The following is a 21441-nucleotide window of genomic DNA, read 5'->3' on the forward strand; positions in this document are numbered from 1 at the left end:
AAAATGAGCACAGCAACATTCATAGGTAGATGCAATTCCTAGTTAGATTAATGGTATGTTGAAAAAATTATAAGCAACTATTAAATGGAAATATTAATGTGAATTTTGAGTATTTATGAATTTTATCTTTTCCTTTTTCATACATACTCAGTATAATTACATCAATTAAAGAAAAAAATCATAATGCATATTTCCAATCATCTTGAAATCAAAACATGGGACCTTATTTTTCAGGATTAAAGGTATGTGGATTTATGGTGAGAGTCTGAAGATTTAGTTTGTATTGTAAATTTGTATTGATAATTCAGAGAGGAGGAATACCTCAATTTTTTTCCTTGTTTAGGCAACTTAAAAATAGAGAAGTTACCCACAAAGATGCCATAAAGCAATTTATTCTTTTTATTTGATCTCTGCATAAGAAAGAGTTTTATTGTCTTCAGACTGGTTTGGGATTAAATTCCGGAACAAATGCATGTTTTTTCTCTGAAGTGCTTTCCATAAAACTGATTTAAGAAAATTAAAAAGCTGGGGGGGAAAAAGGTAATTTAAACTACATGAAACTTGAGATACAAAACTATTCATTGAAATTATATTGGAATTCATAATTATTGTAATGGAAGACTAATACAACCATCAAGCAAAAAAAAAAAAAAAAAGAAAAAAACAAACCAGAAAGTAGTGACAATATAGCTATTGGTGATAAAAGTCATATAGCCATTTCTGCCAGTTATGTTGGATTTTGTGCATATAATTAAAAATAATGAATCCATGATGACCTTCTTCAGACATCCAGCCTATGCAGTAATTGCAGAGAAGGGGACAAGCTAGTCATACTAACTTATTTCATGTAGAAATTTTAGATGGAGAATTTTCAGGCCAGAGAAATGTTCCTTGACACAATCCTCAACATGGTGATGTACACTGTGATATCTCAGATATCATAATGATTTATTTCTCTAATGCCAACACCTAACACAGACTCAGAATTAAAAGATACTATGAGAAATTTATGTTTCTAGGTTTTTCTCACTTACCTTCATGCCCTTGAAGAAAATTAATTAAAACAGTCACATCCCCTATAAAATACAAATTGAAGACATTACAGCTGACAATACATTATTATATTCACATGATATAATAGTTGATCACATTCCCCAAAAAGCAGCCATAAAATTAATTCCCAATATCAGTTGTAAATCTCAAATATCATGTCACAAGTAGCTCAGTATGTATTGATGCAATAGTGCAATTGTGCCCAGATGATAGCAACATAACAATAGAGGAAAGTTATTTTTAGAAACATTAAAATCCATTCTTAAAATGGATCTTAAAATCTTAAAAGCATTAATGTAAGTGTACAATCAGTTGGAAACAGCAAGCCATATGGTGTCCTTGCTGAATGAGTGTTTTATTCATGCAGATCTCTAAGAAGTCAAAATAAACAATATTAAGATACCTCATGTAGGTATAATAGGAAAATATGTATAAGATTGCCTGAGAATTAAAAGTAGAACTATAACATTTTGACATGATTTATTCTCCAAAGCCACACAGAGAATGCTTGCTTAAAAATACTACCTTTTCATAGCTGGAGCACACTGTAAACTGCATACACAATTAGGCATAAACCTAAATGCTTATGGGTATCACTGTATCAAAAGTTAAAAGTCCTTGTCATACTTTAGGACACAATTGTACAGATTTTTCCTAGTACCTAAAACTAAATCAACTACAAAACTCTTATTTTCTTTTTGGCTGCCCCTTTTTTCTATTCCATTTCCTCTGCCTTTATTAATGTTTGTCCTGTTTTAGGGTGACTTTATCATTAATAATAATAGTTATAATAGCTAACATTATTTCATTCTGTTGGTAGATTTCCTTTTACTAATGCATAAACCACTTGAATAAGCTAAAGGATATTACAAGAGTAAATATACAAGCACCATTAATTAGATATGTTGTGTAAGATAAAATATGAAAGCTTAGGAATAAAGCTGAAAAGCTATAGATGCTCTTAAATTTTTGTTATGCTGAGAAACTATGGCACTAATGATCTTGTCTTGTTTTTCTCTATGTAACTGTCCAAGAGTTTCACTAATTTAAAATGTCTATTTTATTTGTTTCTCACAAGGCTATCAGAAAGTTGTCTTTTTTAAAAACATTAAACAATGAAAATATTGACTATTTTTTCTTTTTTAGTGTAGAATTAAATCTTTAATGGAGAATTTCAAACTTGCACTTTTACAGAACATAAAGATTTGCTACTCTACAACTTCAGTGAAACATATTTGAAATTGCAGTTATAAATGTGCTAAGATGTATATGACGTTTTCTTAAGGAAATCACATTACTCAGACTAAGGGTTTTTAACAAAAAATACCTCAAGCTATGAAAATAAGTGCAAGAAGGGATGCCTCCAGGATTTCTTTTTTTTTTAACTTCTTGTGCTGTTAAAAAATCTAAAATAGCATTTATCTTATTTTAAGATCCAAATCACTCTGTTTTTAAGTGGAGTTTGAAACATGATGACACGCCAAATCTTTCTTGAAGTTAGGAGAAATTTTGCAAACCTTTCAAAAGAGACCTGAAATATTTTAGTCAATGTCAGTAGCTTAGAAATAGGACACCAGTCTTTAAGGGGGCTTTGACATACCATGCTGCTTTTGTGTTCAAATCAGATGGAAAGTTTGCAGGCAATCCTCACAGCAGTCCTGTGGGAAAGACTGGAAAAAGAGCATGCTTTCATCAAATTTTACAAAAAAAATATCTGGCATTGGACACAAAAAGCTGAAACTGGTAAGTTAAACACATGAAAAGGAAAAGAGAGAAAAAAAGAGAAGCTCTGCATCTGCAATCTCTTAAACCCTGTACCCATTATGCTCCTTAAGGATGAAACAAATTGGCCAGCCAACATTAGAGAAACCACAAGAAAAAATTTCATCCAAACCTCTAAATATCCAGAGTCAATTTTATTTTTCTGGAAATTTTATTTTCATTTTCATTTTCTATTTTCATTTTTTATCCCTAACCCAACCACTTGCTTTAGATAAATTCATATTTATTTGTCCTAGAGAGCATATTTTACACTTATGAATTATTTTTAAGTCCCAAAATTATGAATTGTTTTAGAAAAAAAATCTCATAGTAAAGCCTTAAATCACCACTAGAATTAAAAGATGTTTGAAATACTATATTTTCTTTTCTAAAGAGCTGAAGATAGGAACACTTATCTATGTCAACTTCCATCAAACAAAATTGTATTTCATCTAATCTCAAATTTATTATGGTCTAAGCACAAAGCTGAGCCACAATATCTTTCTATGAAATCAATTTCAAATTCAGACACCTAAGTTTAACTGTCTGCAGCAAACGAGGATCAAGTAGGAAAACAGGACAAATCAAACACTACTAGATGGTAACGTATGAGCAAATACAGAGAGCCCAGTGCTGCCTAAAAGAGTGTATGACTCACCAAAAATGTACATGCATTTTAGGATGAGCTGAACATTTCTCTCCAATCCAGCAACTGCACTGCACAGACCATATAGGACATCTAACTAATAGAGAGATGTTATAGACATCTCTCTGGATATTATTGACTATTTACATTGGAGTGCACAAATGCAAAGCATAACATAGCGTTACCCATCATTGCCCTCAACGTGTTTGCATATAGAACAATTGTTTACAATAATGAATTTAAAAAAACACAACACCCAAAAATTCACATAAAATGTTACTGTTAAAGTTTCAACTACACCTAAACCAATACAACTTGCTAATCTAAAATTCTCTCTATATTGCCAAATGGATCATAAATTAATTCCTCTTTCCACTGAGAAAACAATTAAAGATGTTTTGCAAAATACATATTCTTTATAATATACAAAAGTGCCTCAAAGCGTGAAAGCTAGAAATTCATGGATAACGAGTTTGTATTTGAATTGGCCATTATTTCTTGAATATTTTCAAGTCATAAAAGCAACTGTACAAATTATACTTGAAAATGATCTTAAAATTATCTAAAAGAGCATAACTATGCAATCAGTTTGAAGTTTTGCAAGGTAGTACCATTTGCATATGATAATATGAACACAAGTTTTGAAGATACTCAGCTGAAGTCTACAAATTAATGTTATTATACCCAGTATGTGTTTTCTGGTAACTTTCCATTTCACATGCTCCCTATCATAATCAAAATGTTTTTTTCTGTCTTTTGAACTTTCTGCAAAACAATTAGTGTTCAATATTTCATTTTTTACCTAGAAACCTGTGAATCAACTGAGACATGTTCTTACAAAATAATCATCTCTGTAGCCTTGAAGCTGCCAAAAGGCTGGTAAGAAGTAGGAAAAAACCTTTTTTAGGGGATGAGACATGAATGGGAAAAGTGAGTTAAAATGTCATTAGTAAAACAAATTAAAAATACTTTTCATTAAGGAGGAGGAAAATATGAATTATTTAAAAAGAGATCTATTTAAAGGAGAAAAAAAAAAGAGAGCAAAAGTTAAGACATAAATACTTCATGCAAATGTGTAAACATATGGTATGATACTCACTGTATGAGTATCATGTTTGTGATATTGATATTCTCCCAGAAACAGTTCTTCTCTGAAGGTGTCTTGTAAGGTACTTTGTTAAAATATATTGCTACAGATAAAAGAAAAATATTAAAGTAATAAGATTTGACAAAATATCTAAAACACCTTGTGATTAACAGAGAAGGTGACAATTCTATTTTCTATATGAGAATGTTTGATATTGGTTTATGAATAAGACATCTGAAAGCAAAATATACACTGCAATGTGATGCTTCAGTATTGTAATGCACCATTCAAGATTTTCCATGCTGAAGATTTATGAAATTTCATTACCCATAAATCCACAGGACAAAACAAAACATCCCCCTTAGAAAACATAAAACAAACTCTACTAGTAGTGTTCAAATAATGTTTATAAAGAATAAAAATCTTTTGGAAGAGTTAAAGTGAATGAAGATCATGCAAATATGTTGTTCCGTAAGCACGAAGACCACGACAGTATGATTTATTATTAGGCATCTTTAAGTTATGTGAATCTAGTGTTTACTAAAATGTAGACACCTTCATTGCACCTTAAAATCATTATACCATAATGTGTGTAGTTTCTTTTTTCCCTGGAACATAAATCATTGCTTCTAATGCATTTAGTAGAAAACCATTGTCAAGGTTACTAGGCTTTTCTCCCAAATGTGTATGAAAACACAGTGTGTAAAGTATAATTGCAAGAAAATAATCCCTGTTTTAGGGGTGAGAATATTTAACTTGAATGCTTTCACTGGCTTCCTAATTTTTTAGCAGATGTGAAAACACTGAAACACTTTCAGTTATTTACCTAACAAACTGATTTATATACTGCTTTCTTTCCTTTCTTTGCTTCCTAGGATGTAATAAATGTAGTGCAGGATTCAGATAAATTGTAGAGGTGCTACTTTAAATTAGCTGGTAAAAAACTACACTAACAGTTTTAACACTTTCTCTTCATTAATATTCTCTATATCAAAATTTAAATCACTGTAAAATATTTCCTCTGTGAGAAAACAGCAACTCTCTCTGCATTGATAGTACTGCCAATTTACAAAGTTTCTGTTCTGAGTTTTTTGGCTTGCAATGCTCTTGAGATTTCTGGTAGTTTGGGGGAAAACAAAAATATGTCTCTTATAAGGCTTTAGGCAGTCTTTTTTTTTTTTTTTTTCTTTTCTGCCTTCATATTCAAGTTATGCTAACTTGATTTTTCATGGAAGTTAATAATTTAATCAATTTAACTGGTCTGTACAAAGGACTTCATATTTTTTAGTCAAGTTTTGTTTTTTCTGCCTCCTCCATGAACAGGTATTTACACTGATATTGAATAAAACTCTCAAACTTCAGTAATCCACATAAACCTTTCTATAATTTTGTGGAAATCTGGAAATCCACTTTAAGCACAGCTAAGGACTTCCTTAATTTCTCTTGGGTTGGCATCACCATTCTGGAATTTGATTTTGACAAACATTTTCTAATTTCATATCTGTATTTCCTAATGTGCAGGTTATATTTGATTGCACCATTCTTCAATTTAAAATAAATGTTTTCTTTAATTTTAAAAGAAAATTACATCCCTATCTCAGTCCCAGTTTTGGAAAGATAAGAAAATAATATTTTGAGTACTGTCCCCAGTGCATAATCCTATATCTTTCCTATTTCATTCTCCTATCAGATTCTCCAAGACTATGTATTAGCATATACTAATGTATTATCAATCTACAGACCAGAACATTACAGAAATTTAAGAGAATGCCTTCTGGGTACAAATGACCCACAATTTGAAAGTTTTTTTCATTATTATGTCACATTTAAGACTTCAAGTTTAGGTTTTCTTTTGCTTGCTGTATCAAACTTGCCCTTGAATCCAAAGTATTAATTAATTCCAGACCTGTTTTGTTTGTTTGTTTGTTTGTTTGTTTTTTGTTTTGTTTTGTTTTGGTTTGTTTTTTTTTTTTTTCCCAATTGAACTTAAGTTGAATCAAACTTCAACACACAATCCAAGACTGTGTTTTTATGGGCCTCCTCTAATGTCATCATTAGAAAAATAAAACCCAAAGTATGTCAAAAATAGCATTACTTCTTAGTTTTTCAATAACTGTTTGAGGAAGACTTTTTTTTACTGTGACATCCATGACATTCCATTTTTATTATTTGACTTTTCTAATTATCCTTCTGAAAATTAAGATTTTTCATAAAAAAAATAATTTCAATGCTGTTATTTATCCTCATTACACTAACTCACTAAAAATCTCAGCAGATTGTTTTACCATTCTGTATCAAAGTGATTTGATGGGAATATGTCCTACAACATAAGGTAGTTGTTTTTACTTCACAGTCTCTTACATCAATAATGAACTTTTTATTTAATTTATATCTAACCAAGACTAAATGAAGTCTAGCCAATGATTAACATTTAATTACCTGTGATAAATACTGAAGAAAGAGAATGTAAATCTATTTATCATTAATTCTACTATTAGTAGTGCTTTATCCATTCTCGTATTATCATTTATCTGATTTTATTTCTCTTATAAAATTAAACTAAACACAAAATCTCTGCCAGTCGTTTCCTGATTTCTGTTTATATTAGCCACTCCAGCATAAATACAAAAAGTTACTTCTTTGTTCATAAATATAAGATCTGTCATTCCAAATAATTTTAAGTATATATATCCCAGTGATCAAATATTCAAGCCTTAAAATAAAGAGCTTAACAGTCTAGTTAAGCTCTCCTAAGGTCAAGGAGAATCAGAGAAATATACCTTTTCTTGAAAGATCCCTAAACATTTCCTGACTGTAGTGTCTAACCTGATCTTGAAAACATGCATTGAAGGATAAATTTCAGTGTCCCTCTTGAACTACTTAAGAACTACTTTGCTGATCCCTTGTAGGCACAGGTAGCAACAGATTCCAAGGTTAAAAAAAAAATTAAAAAGAAAAATAGGGTATGTAATAAAATATTATTTCTTTACTATTTCTTTACTTCCTTCTCTGACTTTTATGCAAAATGATTGAGTCTATACCCCAAAGAATATTTTACGTCTTATTAATTTATTACAAGACTATCATATGGTATAGCCATATTCTGTATTTAATATGTTGAAAATCCAGATTCTCTATTTTTAAATGTTTCTTACACAATTTATATAAAGCTGCTTAGTCATATCAATTTTACTTTAATATGCTTTTTCTTAGCACAGGAATTAATGTATAGTTTTAATGGAATTAAATGTATTTCTGGGATTTATTTAAATATAATTGATTATTGATAGATTGTTCAATACCTTGTTCTACTTATATTCCACCAAAATCTGAAGAGTTATTCCATAATCTCCAATCTCCTGACCATTTTCTTTTTTTCTTTTATCATGCTATAAAGAATTTTCAGACACATAGCAACATAAGTGATGATTTATTCATTCAAAAAGACTGAAATGAAGATGTACTGTCTCAAGAAGAATTATCGAACTGAAGAATTTTTAAGTAAACAATTTAAATTTCTTGCAGAGATATATTTAATTTTACATAAGACAGGGATAAGGACACAAAATTTAAAATCTTATGATTTAATGCAGGAGACACAGTGTGAGAAAAATAAGCTAACTCATAAAAATTTTCACTTTGTGACCAAAGAACAGAGACAATGAAAGTCTTCATGAAGTGCAGTGGACAACCATAGTTAGCTCTTGACCACATGATTTAAGCTCACTGAAGATATTTCAGTTAGGATCTATATGACTTACCTTTGTCATGAAAAATAGTGAGGAAAAAGAAATATGTCTCTATGTTACTGAACATCCATTTTGAAAATTGAAATAAACTTTGTTTTGGAAAGTTCAGGCTCTTTCAGATCTTAGAAATTCCTAATGTTAGATTCCAGCACACGAATCTTCAGAGGCCACTAGAGAAATCTCAGTATTAAGATTTTGTAACTTACATTCTATAGAAGAAAATCACTTGCAGAGTTTTTTATCTGAAATGTAAATCTTTTTCAACAAAACGGTATTAATCATACTTTTTAAGAATTAAGTAAGTAATAGAGAGATTAAAGGAGTATTGAAAACATGTTCAGCACAAGTAATTGGAAAAGAGGGAATTAGGAATAAAATGAAGTGTGTGTTATGCTCATACTTGAAGTAAGTGAAGTAAACAGTGAAATAAGAAAATTAGTAAGGAAAGCAGGAAAGACTCAAAGAAATAAGCAATTTGCCTGGATTTTTACATATCTAAACCAATTTCATTTTTTTTCTGTTCTTAATTCCCTGACAGTACAATTTAAGAAGTGAGGTTAAATTTGCCATAAGAGAGTGTAGATGCTGAGATATAAAAAGGATGTATAAAGGCAACAGATGCAGCCCTACTATATTAGTTGTATGAAGATAAAATGGGAAGGAATTTGGCTGTGCTTGGAGTGTTTGAAGTCACAGTAATTTAATGGGATAGAGAGATAAAAGCAAACCACAGGTATCATATTATGCATAAGAGGAACATAACAAGTTATTTTCAAAAGAATAACAGTGCTTACTTAGTGACAGTTCCATTGCTCTGCCTTCAATTACAGAGTGTATTACTCACTTTTTAGGGACATCATAAAAGTACAGCTTTTTAAAACAGTAATTTAATTTACTTAATGATGCAAATTCCTTAAGTGGGATACATAAGGAAGAGCCATTCAGCTTGTTGGCCCTATCTGCAGCACGAAGACATAAAAGAAGATTTGGTCCTCTGCTACTTTTCAGAACTGTGCAACAGAACTACAAACAAAACAAAATGTGTGCGTCCAGACTGTACATCTGAACTTCTTAGGGAATGTGTTGATATTTATTATGATCCTACTTTCCATACTTTAGAAAGGTGTTTTATTTCTTAATGCCAACATTAAAACTGTAATTGTGAGCATTAATTTAACACAATCAAAAAATTGCATAAAAGTAGAAAAACAAATGGTTTCAAATTCAAATGAAATCACTTATGCTTAGCATTTCTGGAAGTTTCTCCTGAATATTGACTAGAAAAAAAAAAGCCTAGATTTCTCTGGATAAAGAATATTTGTACTGTATTTTCAGCAAATAGCAAAAATTATCGGCACAGAATGGCTAATATAAGATTGGTGAATAATTTATTTCAATTTTTTCCAAAACTCTACATGGAAACATAGTTGTTTTTGATAAGGTTACTATCCCTAAGCAGGAAGCTATTTTTATTTAATAGCTTTATTCTTATGCAGTCAGCCTCAGGTCTGGACATAAGAATAGAACTGTAGCAAATATTATAATTATTATTGCTAGTAGTATTATCCAGTCAAAAATCTGCCAGAAGCTGTTATGCTAGGTGCTTCATGAGCACAGAACTGAAATATAGATCTTTTAAAAGAGTTTTTAATAAAAGAAGTAATGAAAACAAGCAATTTTCCTAGAATTTCACTTGGGAACAGTAATATCACTTTTAATATATCATCTGATTATTTCAATAAAGGCTAAGACAATTGGATCATGGGCCATTATTATATACTAATAGCAGAAAAAAATCTCTTTTTTTGAAATAATAGTAATAATGAATTAGCCATACAAACATTGTTAGATAATATCTTTCTGTTATATTGGAGACATTATGAATTTTTTTTCCTACTTATTACAGTCACAGAAGTTAAAAAATAAAATAAGGGATTTTCTAACAAAAAAAAGACTTTAGCAAAAGAGCTGGATTTAGGTCTTATTCTGAATACAGGTCTAACTTGATGGGCCAGGCATAGTCTTCAGGCCCAACTGACTCTTTTCTACATTGCAAGCCAGAAAAGAAATTTCCAAGTACTGCAGAAAGAATTATGATGCAAAAATGACACTCTAGTATTCTTCCTTAGTAGAAGAATTTGTTTAGTTTAAAGGTGGACAAAAATTCAAGAAAAATCCTGAAATACAATATCTCAGTAGGTTTTAAGATAATGTCTTTTTAAAGAACAGAAAATTTTAATAAGTTACAAAAGGCAAAACTGAGATGTCCTACAGCAGTCAGAGGGACAAAGTACTAAAACCCTGACTTTAGCTGAAATGCCCCATGTACAGAAGGATATACAGGACTGTGGGAAAAATGATGCCTTGCAAAAAGACAGAACTAACAGGTGAGATAGCTTCAGCACAGAAAAGTCTGATTCAGAATAAGTGTAAATTAATCTGAACACTCAGCTTGTCTTCCATCCCAAGAAAAAAGGAAAACATTGATCAATTTATTTTACAGTAGAGAATATTACACTACCATTAAATTTGTCTGAACCATACATTCTGAGATTAGATTTTCATGGATGAGTTTCTGACATAGAAATATTACTATTCAGAGCTGATTAGTGCCAACATCTTCTCACATGATTTTGTCTTCAGTAATTGCAGTCAAATAAAGCCCTTAATATTTTCCTGGAAACAGACAAATCCTCAAGTACAGGGTAACAGTTTTCCTGAGCACAAGAAATAGTACAGATTTCTACAACAAACCGATGGGTCATTTTTTTGCACCAGTTTGATTTGATACTAATTTTCTGAGCAGTGAGCTTCCAAATGACAATGGACATTTGCATCAGAAGTGCCATGTGTGTTCTTCTTTGCTTTACCATTTTCTTTCCTTCTGGTAACTGATTTGCAACATATCAGGAAACAGAAATCATTCTAACATGAACATAGTTCATCCATAGACAATATTCATCTAGTCCTCCTTGTTCTGGGATCTCAAAATGAAACTATTCTAAGTAATGTCCTTCTTGAAACAACTGTGCAAACTTGCCACATTGCTTTGTATTTTTTTATTCTATGCCTAAATCTGGTGGAAATGGTTTTAGCTGTGGCTTTGGTAGCCACTGCTGAATCTGCTTGGCAGTGCAGCAACTTGTATACAAAACTGCAGATGTCTGGTGTCAGTATAATCTATACATCTATGCAAGGCTCTGTAATTTCCAGATAACTAAGTCACAAGTGCAAAACATCGTGTTATCCAGAATCTCAAAATAACAATTTTTATACGAACCTAACAATACATCATAGAGTTTCTCATAGAAGAACTGCAGATTAATTTTCAAAGATAATTAAAATCTCTACAAAGGAAAAAGAAAAAAAACTTCTAAGAACTTCTAAAGGTATGCTAACAGCAAAAAGAAGAATAAAGAAAACATGGGTCCATTATTTGATAAAATTGATCACCTCACAAATGGGAAGAAAGATACAGCAGAGCCATTTAATGCCTTCTTCACCTTTAAAACCAATGATGGGCTCAGGGAAAAAACAGAGGATCCTCCTGGACTGGAGGACTGTGACTGGGAGAGTGGTACATTCCCCATAGCTTTGAACTTGTATGGGATTTGCAACAACTTAGTGCCCTTAAGTCCACAGTGAGATTCATTCAAGGGAACTGAGAACATTGCATAATGTTATTGAGGGAGGTGTCTCAGTTATTTATCAATGGCATTGGCACTCCAGAGAGGTCGCAGCTGACTGAAAGCTAGCAAATATTATTCCAGTCGTTAAGAAGGACAAGAAGGAAGACTCTGATAATTATAATTCAGTGCCTGGAAAAAAATATGGAGAAGATTATTTTGGGACTTATTACAAAACACTTGAAAGACAATGCAGACATTGCTAACATGGGTTCATGAAGGAAAAGTTATGCTTTAATAACTTAATAACCTTTTTTGACAAGGTTACCCATCTCATGGATGAAGGGAATGTAGCGAATGGGAGGCAAGGGTGAGAGATTTTAGCAAAGATTTAATACTGTCTCTTGGACTATCCTGGATCAATTATCCAGCATACAGCCAGATGTGTAAACAGCATGAGGGGTGAACATGCCTGAATGGCCAGTCTCAAAGTATTGTAGCAAATGGGGAGACAACAGGTTGGTGATCAGTCACTATTGATGTTCCCCAGGGCTTGGTTTTAAGGCCAGTTCTCTTCAATATTTTTATAAATTATTTGGGTACAGGAATTGAGTGCACATGAAGTAAGTTTGATGATAGTAATTTAGGAAGGAGGCATTGATTTCCTCAAGGGTAGAGAGGCCTTACAGGGAGCGTCTTGATATATTAGAGTGCTGGGCAATAACTAACTGTATGAAATTAATGAAGGAGAAATGCTGGATTCTGTCCCTGGGTCAGTGTAATCCTGGATGTATTTCTAGGCTGGAGGACAAGAGACTCGAGTACAGCCCTGCAGAACGGGAACTGAGAGTTCTAATAGATCATAAGGTCCATATGAGTCAAGAGTGTGCCCTGGCAGACAACAGTCTGGCAGCAAGGCATATCCTGGGGTGCCTTAGGCCCAGTGTGGCTGACTGATGAAGAGAAGTGATTGCCACGCTACACTCGGCATTGCTGCAGCATCACCTTGAGTACTGTGTGCAGTTTGTAGTTCCACCATGTAAGAAGAATGTATTAGAATGTATTAGAATGGCAATATTAATGTATTATAAATAAAATATTAATGTATTATAAATGTATTAGAATGGCAATATTAAAATGTATCCAAAAATAGGGCAGCACATACGATGAAAGAACTAAAGGGTGATTTATGAGGATGTCTGGGGATAGAAGGTTTGTTCAGCTTAGATGGGAGGAAACTGAGGGGACAAGTTGATGTCTACAACTTCCACACCAGGAGAAGCCAAGAGGGAGGTGTGACCTCTCTGGTGTTCTGGTGTACTCTCTGGTGTTCAGTGAGAGGAGGATGAGAGGAAATAGCTTATAGCTCTGTCTGGAACCATGACTGAGAAGATGGTCAAACACTGGAACAAGTGTCCCAGGGAAGTGGTCATGGCCCCAAGTCTGTAGGTGCTTGAGAAGGATTTGGACAATGCTCTGAGACAAATGGTTCAACTTTGAGGTTGTCCTGGGTGAAGTCAAGAATTTATGATCCTCCTAGGTCCCTTCCAACTCAGGATTTATTATTCTATGAAAAAAAAAGTGCTTCTTGTTTTCTGTAGAAGCACTAAATTTTTGATTCTTTTGCACATAATGAGTGCACAGAAGCCTGATCTAGACCCCCTAAGCTTTGTTTGCAGTCAGTATACATACTTCTAAGAATTATTCACGTCATATTGGTATAAGTATTTAAGATTAGATTAAAATTAGAACTGCTGGTTTGTCTTCATCCACATATAAAGGACAATAGAGGATTTCCGGAGAAAGTTCAGATTCAAACATCAAACTTTTAAAAAAATCTGTTTTAGATGATATGATGCTGTCTTCTATTATCCTATGAATAACCCAAACCGGTCTATAAATGAACCAATGAAATTATCTGTAGGCATCTGCTCAGGAGTCTGATGATGAGTATGATAAACAGAAGGAATTCATATCATGAGGAAATGTGTAGATTTTACAAATATGTTAGGTACCACTACATGGTTTCAAATTAGATGCACATATTTTACAGCCACACTAAAACCGGATATTAGTGATTAATTTTTTTGTTCATAATTTTGCTTCAGTTGTTTCTATATAAAAAAAAAAATTAACAACCAAAGCAAAAACCACCAAACTGATAAGGCCCTCATTATTTTTATATTTTTGAACACTTGCATTTGTTAATTTGGATTAATATCTTTTTTTCTGTAATTTATGACACAGCTTCATCTTGCCAATTCTCTGAAGTTTATACATTGTATAGATAGTACATTTAGGTTTTCTACTGGTGTGTTGAAAATTACTCCTTCCTTCTTTCTAACGGAACACATAAATGTTAAATATACATATAGTCAAGTTGTCAAGTTTCAGAAACCAACAAAATTGTATCATCACACCAGAGACCTGTCACAATGAGAAGACTTCAAGTTCTACTAGTGTCATTATCAAAAATACATCTGAAAATTATTTCCTCATGAGATATAACATCCAAATTCTGCTGAGCTGTAATGCATCCTCTATCCTGTTTGAAAACTGTTTTATTTTCAAGAAAGAGTCACAATAGCCATCAGCACTAATACTTATGTTTTTCTTGAGAATGCGCTTTAAAAGACAGTGGCACATATGCAGTGTTAGTATTTTTGAAGATACTCTAAGGATTGTTCTTTCTTGGTGACTTTTTTCAGGGTTCCACAAGGGACACAAAAGACCATCGCAGTTCTGAAGATGTCACCTCGTCTGTCTCAGTAGGAAAGCATGTCCTTTCTGCACATTAAAAGCTGAATGATGATAATTCATCTACGTCCAAAGTCACTGAAATGCAAAATGCCATATAGTTCATTCTGCACTGGGATTTTCTCAGTAAAATAGTTTCAGTCCTGAATTGAAGATTCTTTGAAGTTTGGAAACTGACCCTCAAATTCCAGTGGTTTATTAAAAAATGAGTATTGGTATATAACACCAAAAACCCACAAAATTTATAATAGGCATATATTCTCTAAGAGTTAGTTAAGACTAGGAAACAAAAACATCTTTTCAATTTGGCCACAGAATATGCGATATTAACTACACTTTTGTTCCCCTTTAATCAAAAATTAACAGAACAATTCACATGCCTTTTCAAGTTGTTTATCTAAATTGAGACTTTTTAAAATTCTTGTTTATATTTAATCATACCCATAGTTAATTATCTTCTCAAATAAGGCCACATCTAATCTGAAATTAAAAAAAAAATACTAAAAAAAGAAATTATCAAAGTCCTTCCTGGAAAAAAAACGGAAAAAATAGCAGGTATCTGGTAAAGGAACTTTTAAAAATACCCTTCTAATTTATGTCTTCTATTGCCAAAGATTAAATTCAACAGTATTTTTTACTATTCTATGCACTGAAACTGTCCATATAATGATTTATTTTCAATTCTAATTTTTGTATTTCTTCCATGAATGTTGGAAATACTCAGTAAAAAGACTCCACAGTTCCAGATTTCTGCTTGCCTTAAGGGTACAGCTGCTCCCTTTCTCATTACCGTTTATACCTGTTATTTCAGCTCTGGATGTAATTTAACTACCACAATGCTGAAATGAGAACAGCTTCCATGATTTTTTAGAGGTAACAGATGCAGTCCCTGCATAAAATGGCATCTATTGCTTTTGCTTACTTTGTGTTTCATAACCAAGCTCTGTCTCTCTGGTGCTTACAGGCTGACACACTGCTGCAGCCCCATTGCCTAGGCAGGTTGCATGCCACTGCTCAGTAACAGTTTAAATTCTGTTTCACTGAAAATACTACAGGAAACAGGTATCAACTATGCAATTCCATTTTATGCCCACAAGAATCCTCTCTGGAGCCACTCTTTTTACAGAAATATTAAAGGTTCTACAAATGTTTATATATCAAGTCTTTTAACCCTTCTTAGTACTTCATGGCTTAATGAGCCATAATCATTTAAATAAGTAGCACATTTAAGAAATCATAAGTATTTAGCAATCAATTGCTAAAATTTCCATCATTCCTAATTTCTCTGGGGAGGTAATTCTAATCGGAAACTCAGAATAAAAGCAGAAATCTGTCCATTTCCCTTTGCATCTCTCACGACCTAGAGGGTCATCCAGCCTTCAGGTGAGCACAGGTAGATGGCCAGTATTACCAGGGTAGTGCTGTCACCCCATCACAGGCACTGATGAGGCCACAGCTGCATCAAAACTGTGTTCAGTTTTGGGCTCCTCATGACAAGAAAGACATTGAGCTGCCGGACCATGTGAGAAGAAGGGAAATGAAGCTGGTGAAAAGTCTGGAGCACATAACTTATGAGGAGCAGATGAGGATGCTGGTGTTGTTCAGCCTGGAGAAAATGTGTCCTGAGAGATTTTTTTTTTAGAGTTTTGTGTATTTTTTATGATTATCAATGCTTTCTCAGGATGTGTCCAGGTTCTTGGTACCTAGCTGCAATTCAAAAATGCCAGCTGTGCTCTTCTGGTTCCCAGACCTAGTTCCTAGGCTAACAGTCCACCAGCAGTCAGTCAGTTTCTCTGTTCGCATTTTTGGACCAGCAATTTCTTCTGTAAAATATTTTTTTTTTCCCTTCTAACATTTATGGCTATTTGCATCAGCATTTTCACCCATCAACACATATCCCCTAAATCTTTCAAGGCAGCTTTGTGTTAAAGCTGACCTTTTCAGCATTGCATGAAGATTAGAAGATGAATTGAAAGAACAAATTTAGTAGCATATAAGTGATAATACTTTCTAGTTTAATGAAGACTGTGGCTTCATAAAACTCTGATTGTTTTTTTAATCTTCCAACTTGATACACATTTTAAATGGTGCACCAGGGGGCCATAACAGAACCTTTCTTTAATTGTAGATACTTCATATCATTAATAAATCATGCTCCTATTTAGTCAGCGGATCTTAAATTAAAATTTTTATAAACATTCTATTCTTTCAAAAGCTAGAAGCAAATAATCTCTAAACATTCGAGGAAAAACATTAATAATATAGATAGATGAACATCTGTTCGAATTGCTTTTCAATGGTTTTGTGAATGGCATCTGAAATTATTGTAGATTTAAAAACCAAAAAGGATCAATATTTTCTCAATATCTGTCTAAAATCTGAAAATGTATAGATAAACAAATTAAAAGTGGAATATTAAAGCAAATGTGTATAGTACTGTTACATTGGAATACTTTCAGATTTTTAGGTAAAGTTAAAATCTGATTTTTTTTTAATGGTGGGTTGTTGCATCCTGGGATTGGGTTTTAGGGGTTCTTATTTGTGTTAGCTAGTCGAGTCCTCTGTACCCCCGCGCTTCCCCCATGTTGTCTTCCCCCCCCGCGGTTTCTGGCCCCATGCTGCCTGCTGCCGGATCTTCCCCCTCTGCCGCTCCTGTAACCACCCTCCCGTCTGGCCCCGGGAAACCCCATGCCTGCCACCCCAAGCCACACGATCCCACTCAGCCCAAGGCTCAGTGCCCACCCCTGCGGGGTTCTCTGGTTGGTCGCTTTTGCTGGCATCACCGCCACAGCAGCCGCCCCTATTGGACGGCAGGCCGTGGATCCTCTCGCCCCGCCCCTCCATAAAATCCTATCCCGCTGGCACCCAGGCACCATTTTCTCCCATGCGAGTGCCTAGAGAGGTTGCATCTTTCCATCGAACCACACCATGTGACCAATAAACCGTTCCTGCCAAGCACGGAGTAAATGGACAAATTCCTTACCTCTTTACCGGATCCCTAGCGCACAGTAACAGAGGCTGGCCAGCCCACGCACCTGAGACACGGAGCTGTGTCCGGGAACCCGCGGCGGAAAACCCCAGCAGCACACGGAAGCTATGCCACAGCCGGGCTCCCAAGAGCCGCGTGCAGCCAGGGAGAGCGAAAACCCACACTGCAGTGGGTAATTGATTTCACAATTAAACAGTGTATTTTTAAGTTGATTTAATTAAAAGCTTAACATCAAATTAGCATTTATAACAAATTCATAGAGTATTCTTTACCTATAGCATTCTGCATTTCTAAATTAATGTCTAGTGTTCTGTTATTCACTAGGTATGTCATCTCATAATGGAACACTGTCAGATTCATCAAGAGGTGTATGCCCTTGGCAAATTCATGCTAATTGTTCCCAAAACTCCTTATTTTCTTTCTATGCCTAGACATATTTACAAGAACAATTCCTCAAAAATCTTCCTAGGACTGATGATATGCTGACTGGCCTGCAGTTCCTTAAGCCCTCCTTTTTGCTTTTCCTGAAGATGAGGGCAATATTTGCCTGACTTGCTTGACTGTTTCCCATAGGAGAAATATCTGAGAAATTTACTGAATGTGCTTTGACAATTTTTGAAACAAATGTAAAATGCATGTGGCATAAAATCAGTATTGATCTGATTAAGGCCTTATTTACACAGAGATTTAAAGCTATTTCAATCTGTTCTATACATTTGTACTTAGCGAACCCTATTGTGCTGATTAAAATTATTAGAATATGAAAACAAAAATTAGTGTGCTTGATCAGAAATAATTTTGCATTTTGGTGTCTTGGATTTTTTTATCATACCAAATAACTATGTTGAGAGTGTTAACTCTTAATTTTTTTTTTAAGAACACACACTTGATGAGAAAAGCAAGATACATTTAAACATATTCAACAGGAAAAAAAAACCTGGGGAAGTTTCAATTTTTGAAGATTGTGGACAGTCTGTAATAAAGTGTAAGGTTACAGCATAGGGCAAGAGGAAGACAAACACTTTATTTGTGTTACTGTTGACTGCAATGATATCAGTTTCCTTTCTATGTAAGAAAATTGAGCAGCATGATAATTCAGTGTGAGGAAATCTCAGGCAAAAGAATTCTTGATCTCTTATCACTCTTTCACTCACCCTTCTAGCCATCATCAGTATGCATTGTCCCTCCGAGGCTCAGAATGAGAAGAATCCACTGGGAGCATTTACCAGTGAATTGGCTGGCAAGCTGTGTTAAAGACCCCATCCTGCCATCAATGTCTGTATCAGAAGGTCATGAAGTGCTCTACATCTCATTGCATTATGAAAAACAGACCCAAATTTATACATTAATTACAACATATAGAAGGAAAAAAACCCAACAAACTCCACAACAGATGGTCCTCTAATAGACAACCAAAGGAAAAACCCAGAGACATAATTCTGTTTTTAGCAATACCTTTTTGGTTTAGAATGTTTTCTATTTTACATCTACTCAAACACTGGCATGTATCTAAAATTTGCTCTTGCAACACAAATAGTACAGTAGAACATCTACTCACAAAGTAATTATCAGAGTAATTGTTTACATGCCACAAATTCTTGTTAAGTAAGTGGCTTATATGACAATGGTGATTACACATTTATCACCTATGTAATGATAGAGATCAGAGACAGATTTGTTTCACATAAGGAAATGTGTACTGTTTTTGACAACTGAGAGCCAAATGTAGAACTTTTATTTACACAAATTTAGAAAAGTAGTAGTGATGTGTATGGTATATTCCAGCTTAAAATTGAGATAAATCTTTTCAGAGAGTTTGTAACAATACAGCAAAATTAAGTTATGGGACTTGTTTGTTTTGGCTTCTTGGTGGTTGTCCTGGTTCAGGGCAAATTTTGGGAGACAATCCCCAAAGGGGATCCTCTAGAAGGCAGATTCAACTGGCCCCTCCCCACAACCGGTTCGGGGAAAAATACTTTCTTGGAGAAAAGTGGAAAAAACTGTTTATTAAACAATAAAACTTTAACAATATTAAACAATGAAACTTCTTGTCGCTTTCAAAGATGGACAAACTCAGAAAAATCCCCCCCTGCCCGGGCTGAAGCTCGGCTCACTCAGTCTCTGATCAGTCCCTCTGGCGCTGGAAATGCCGTGGCCCAGGCCTGGCCCACTGGGCCACAGGTGCGAGCTGCCGGTGCTCTTCTTGGTGTTCAGTCCAGAGCAGGTTTGAGCAGGCCCAAAGAAAAGGGAAAGCCACAGTCCAGGGAACTTCTTTGCCTCAGCTAGCTAAAACTAACTAAAAAAAAAGCAAAGGAGAGCTCTGTCTCGCTGTCTGTCCGTCCACAGACAACACAGTCCAGGAGAAGGAATGTGGAGGAGTGAGTGCATTTTCTGAAAACAAACTCCATGCTTCTTTTCCCTCCCTTCACTCCGGGAACAAGTCTTAAAGTTGCAAAACTTATTATTCAGCATAAACAGAACAGACGATTGGGGATAAAAGCATCATACAGTCAACCTAGGACAGTGGTGTTTTTTTGACTCCAGACCAAAAGTGCACTAAAGTGGTCACTTAAAGATCATGGGTTATTTTGCCTAATTTTGATGTGTCTAAATAGCACAAATGTACTGAGTGGAAGTTTTTGTTCACATTCAAATTAATCTCTGACTTTTCTAGCAATTCTATTATTTTTTGGGTGCATTGTTGCAAATACATGCATACATTATAGACATGTATTTATGTCTAAAAGTATCTATGTAGGTATCCATCATACCTACATTTTTAATACTATAAAAACCTTATATACTACTTGGGTCTTTTAAAACTATCTTGGCATTATTTTCTACACAACTTTGAACCCAGTATAAGAAACCAAGAAATGAAATTCTTATTTAGCTATCACATAACAATGGAATTGAACAGGGGTAAAAAACTTGAAATAAATACTCTGTCCACTCACAAAATTGCACCATGCAAGTACTAGAGTCAAGCATTTGTCAAACCACAATTGAAAAGCCTGGAACAGTTGCTATCAGCCTTTAAAAATGTTAAAAAAAAATCTTGGTTTCAATTTCCAAACTTTTGCCAAATGTGACAGGCATAGAGCAGGTAATGAACCATTCCTACTGAATTAGTAGCTAAAGAAGCTTTCCACACATCTGACACCAGTTCAGAGTTCGTTAGCTTACACATTTTTGTTAGATGTCAGGAATTAATGGGATGCCAGACTGGATTTTTGAGCCTCACTACCACTGAAAGAGATTATACCAGATGAGGTTAAGCATTAAATTCAATACCATCAATAAATGAACCAATTACCCATGTTTAAATCCTAGGCTTCAATTTTTCATAGAAGCTCTCCTGCTTTCCAAATCTCAGAAGGTCATTGAGTAGATGCTGCAAATGTAACAGATCCATTTTTTCACCTGAAGAAACACATTAACAATAGTACACTGAATATATATATATGGTGAATATATAATGTTGCACTTTATCTCTGCCTTATTCACTTCCTAGTCAAGGAAGTACAGCAGCTCAGAATGCAAGAGAGATTTTGGAAGATTAATCTCTTTCCTTCCTTGCTTCTGGATTCTCCTAAACTTAACTGGATTCTCATTAAACTTAACTGCTGGTCTGGGAGCACTATATTGATGAAATTACTCCAGGCAGCACTGTATTTTGCGTCCTCTCTCAATCTGGATAAAAGTCCTGGTCACTGGAGTTCTTCTTTCATTTAATTGATTGAAAAACACTGGTGAAGTTGTGGGAAAAATAT

This window comes from Vidua macroura, chromosome 2 (genome assembly GCF_024509145.1).
Source record: "Vidua macroura isolate BioBank_ID:100142 chromosome 2, ASM2450914v1, whole genome shotgun sequence".
NCBI classification, from domain to species: domain Eukaryota; kingdom Metazoa; phylum Chordata; class Aves; order Passeriformes; family Viduidae; genus Vidua; species Vidua macroura.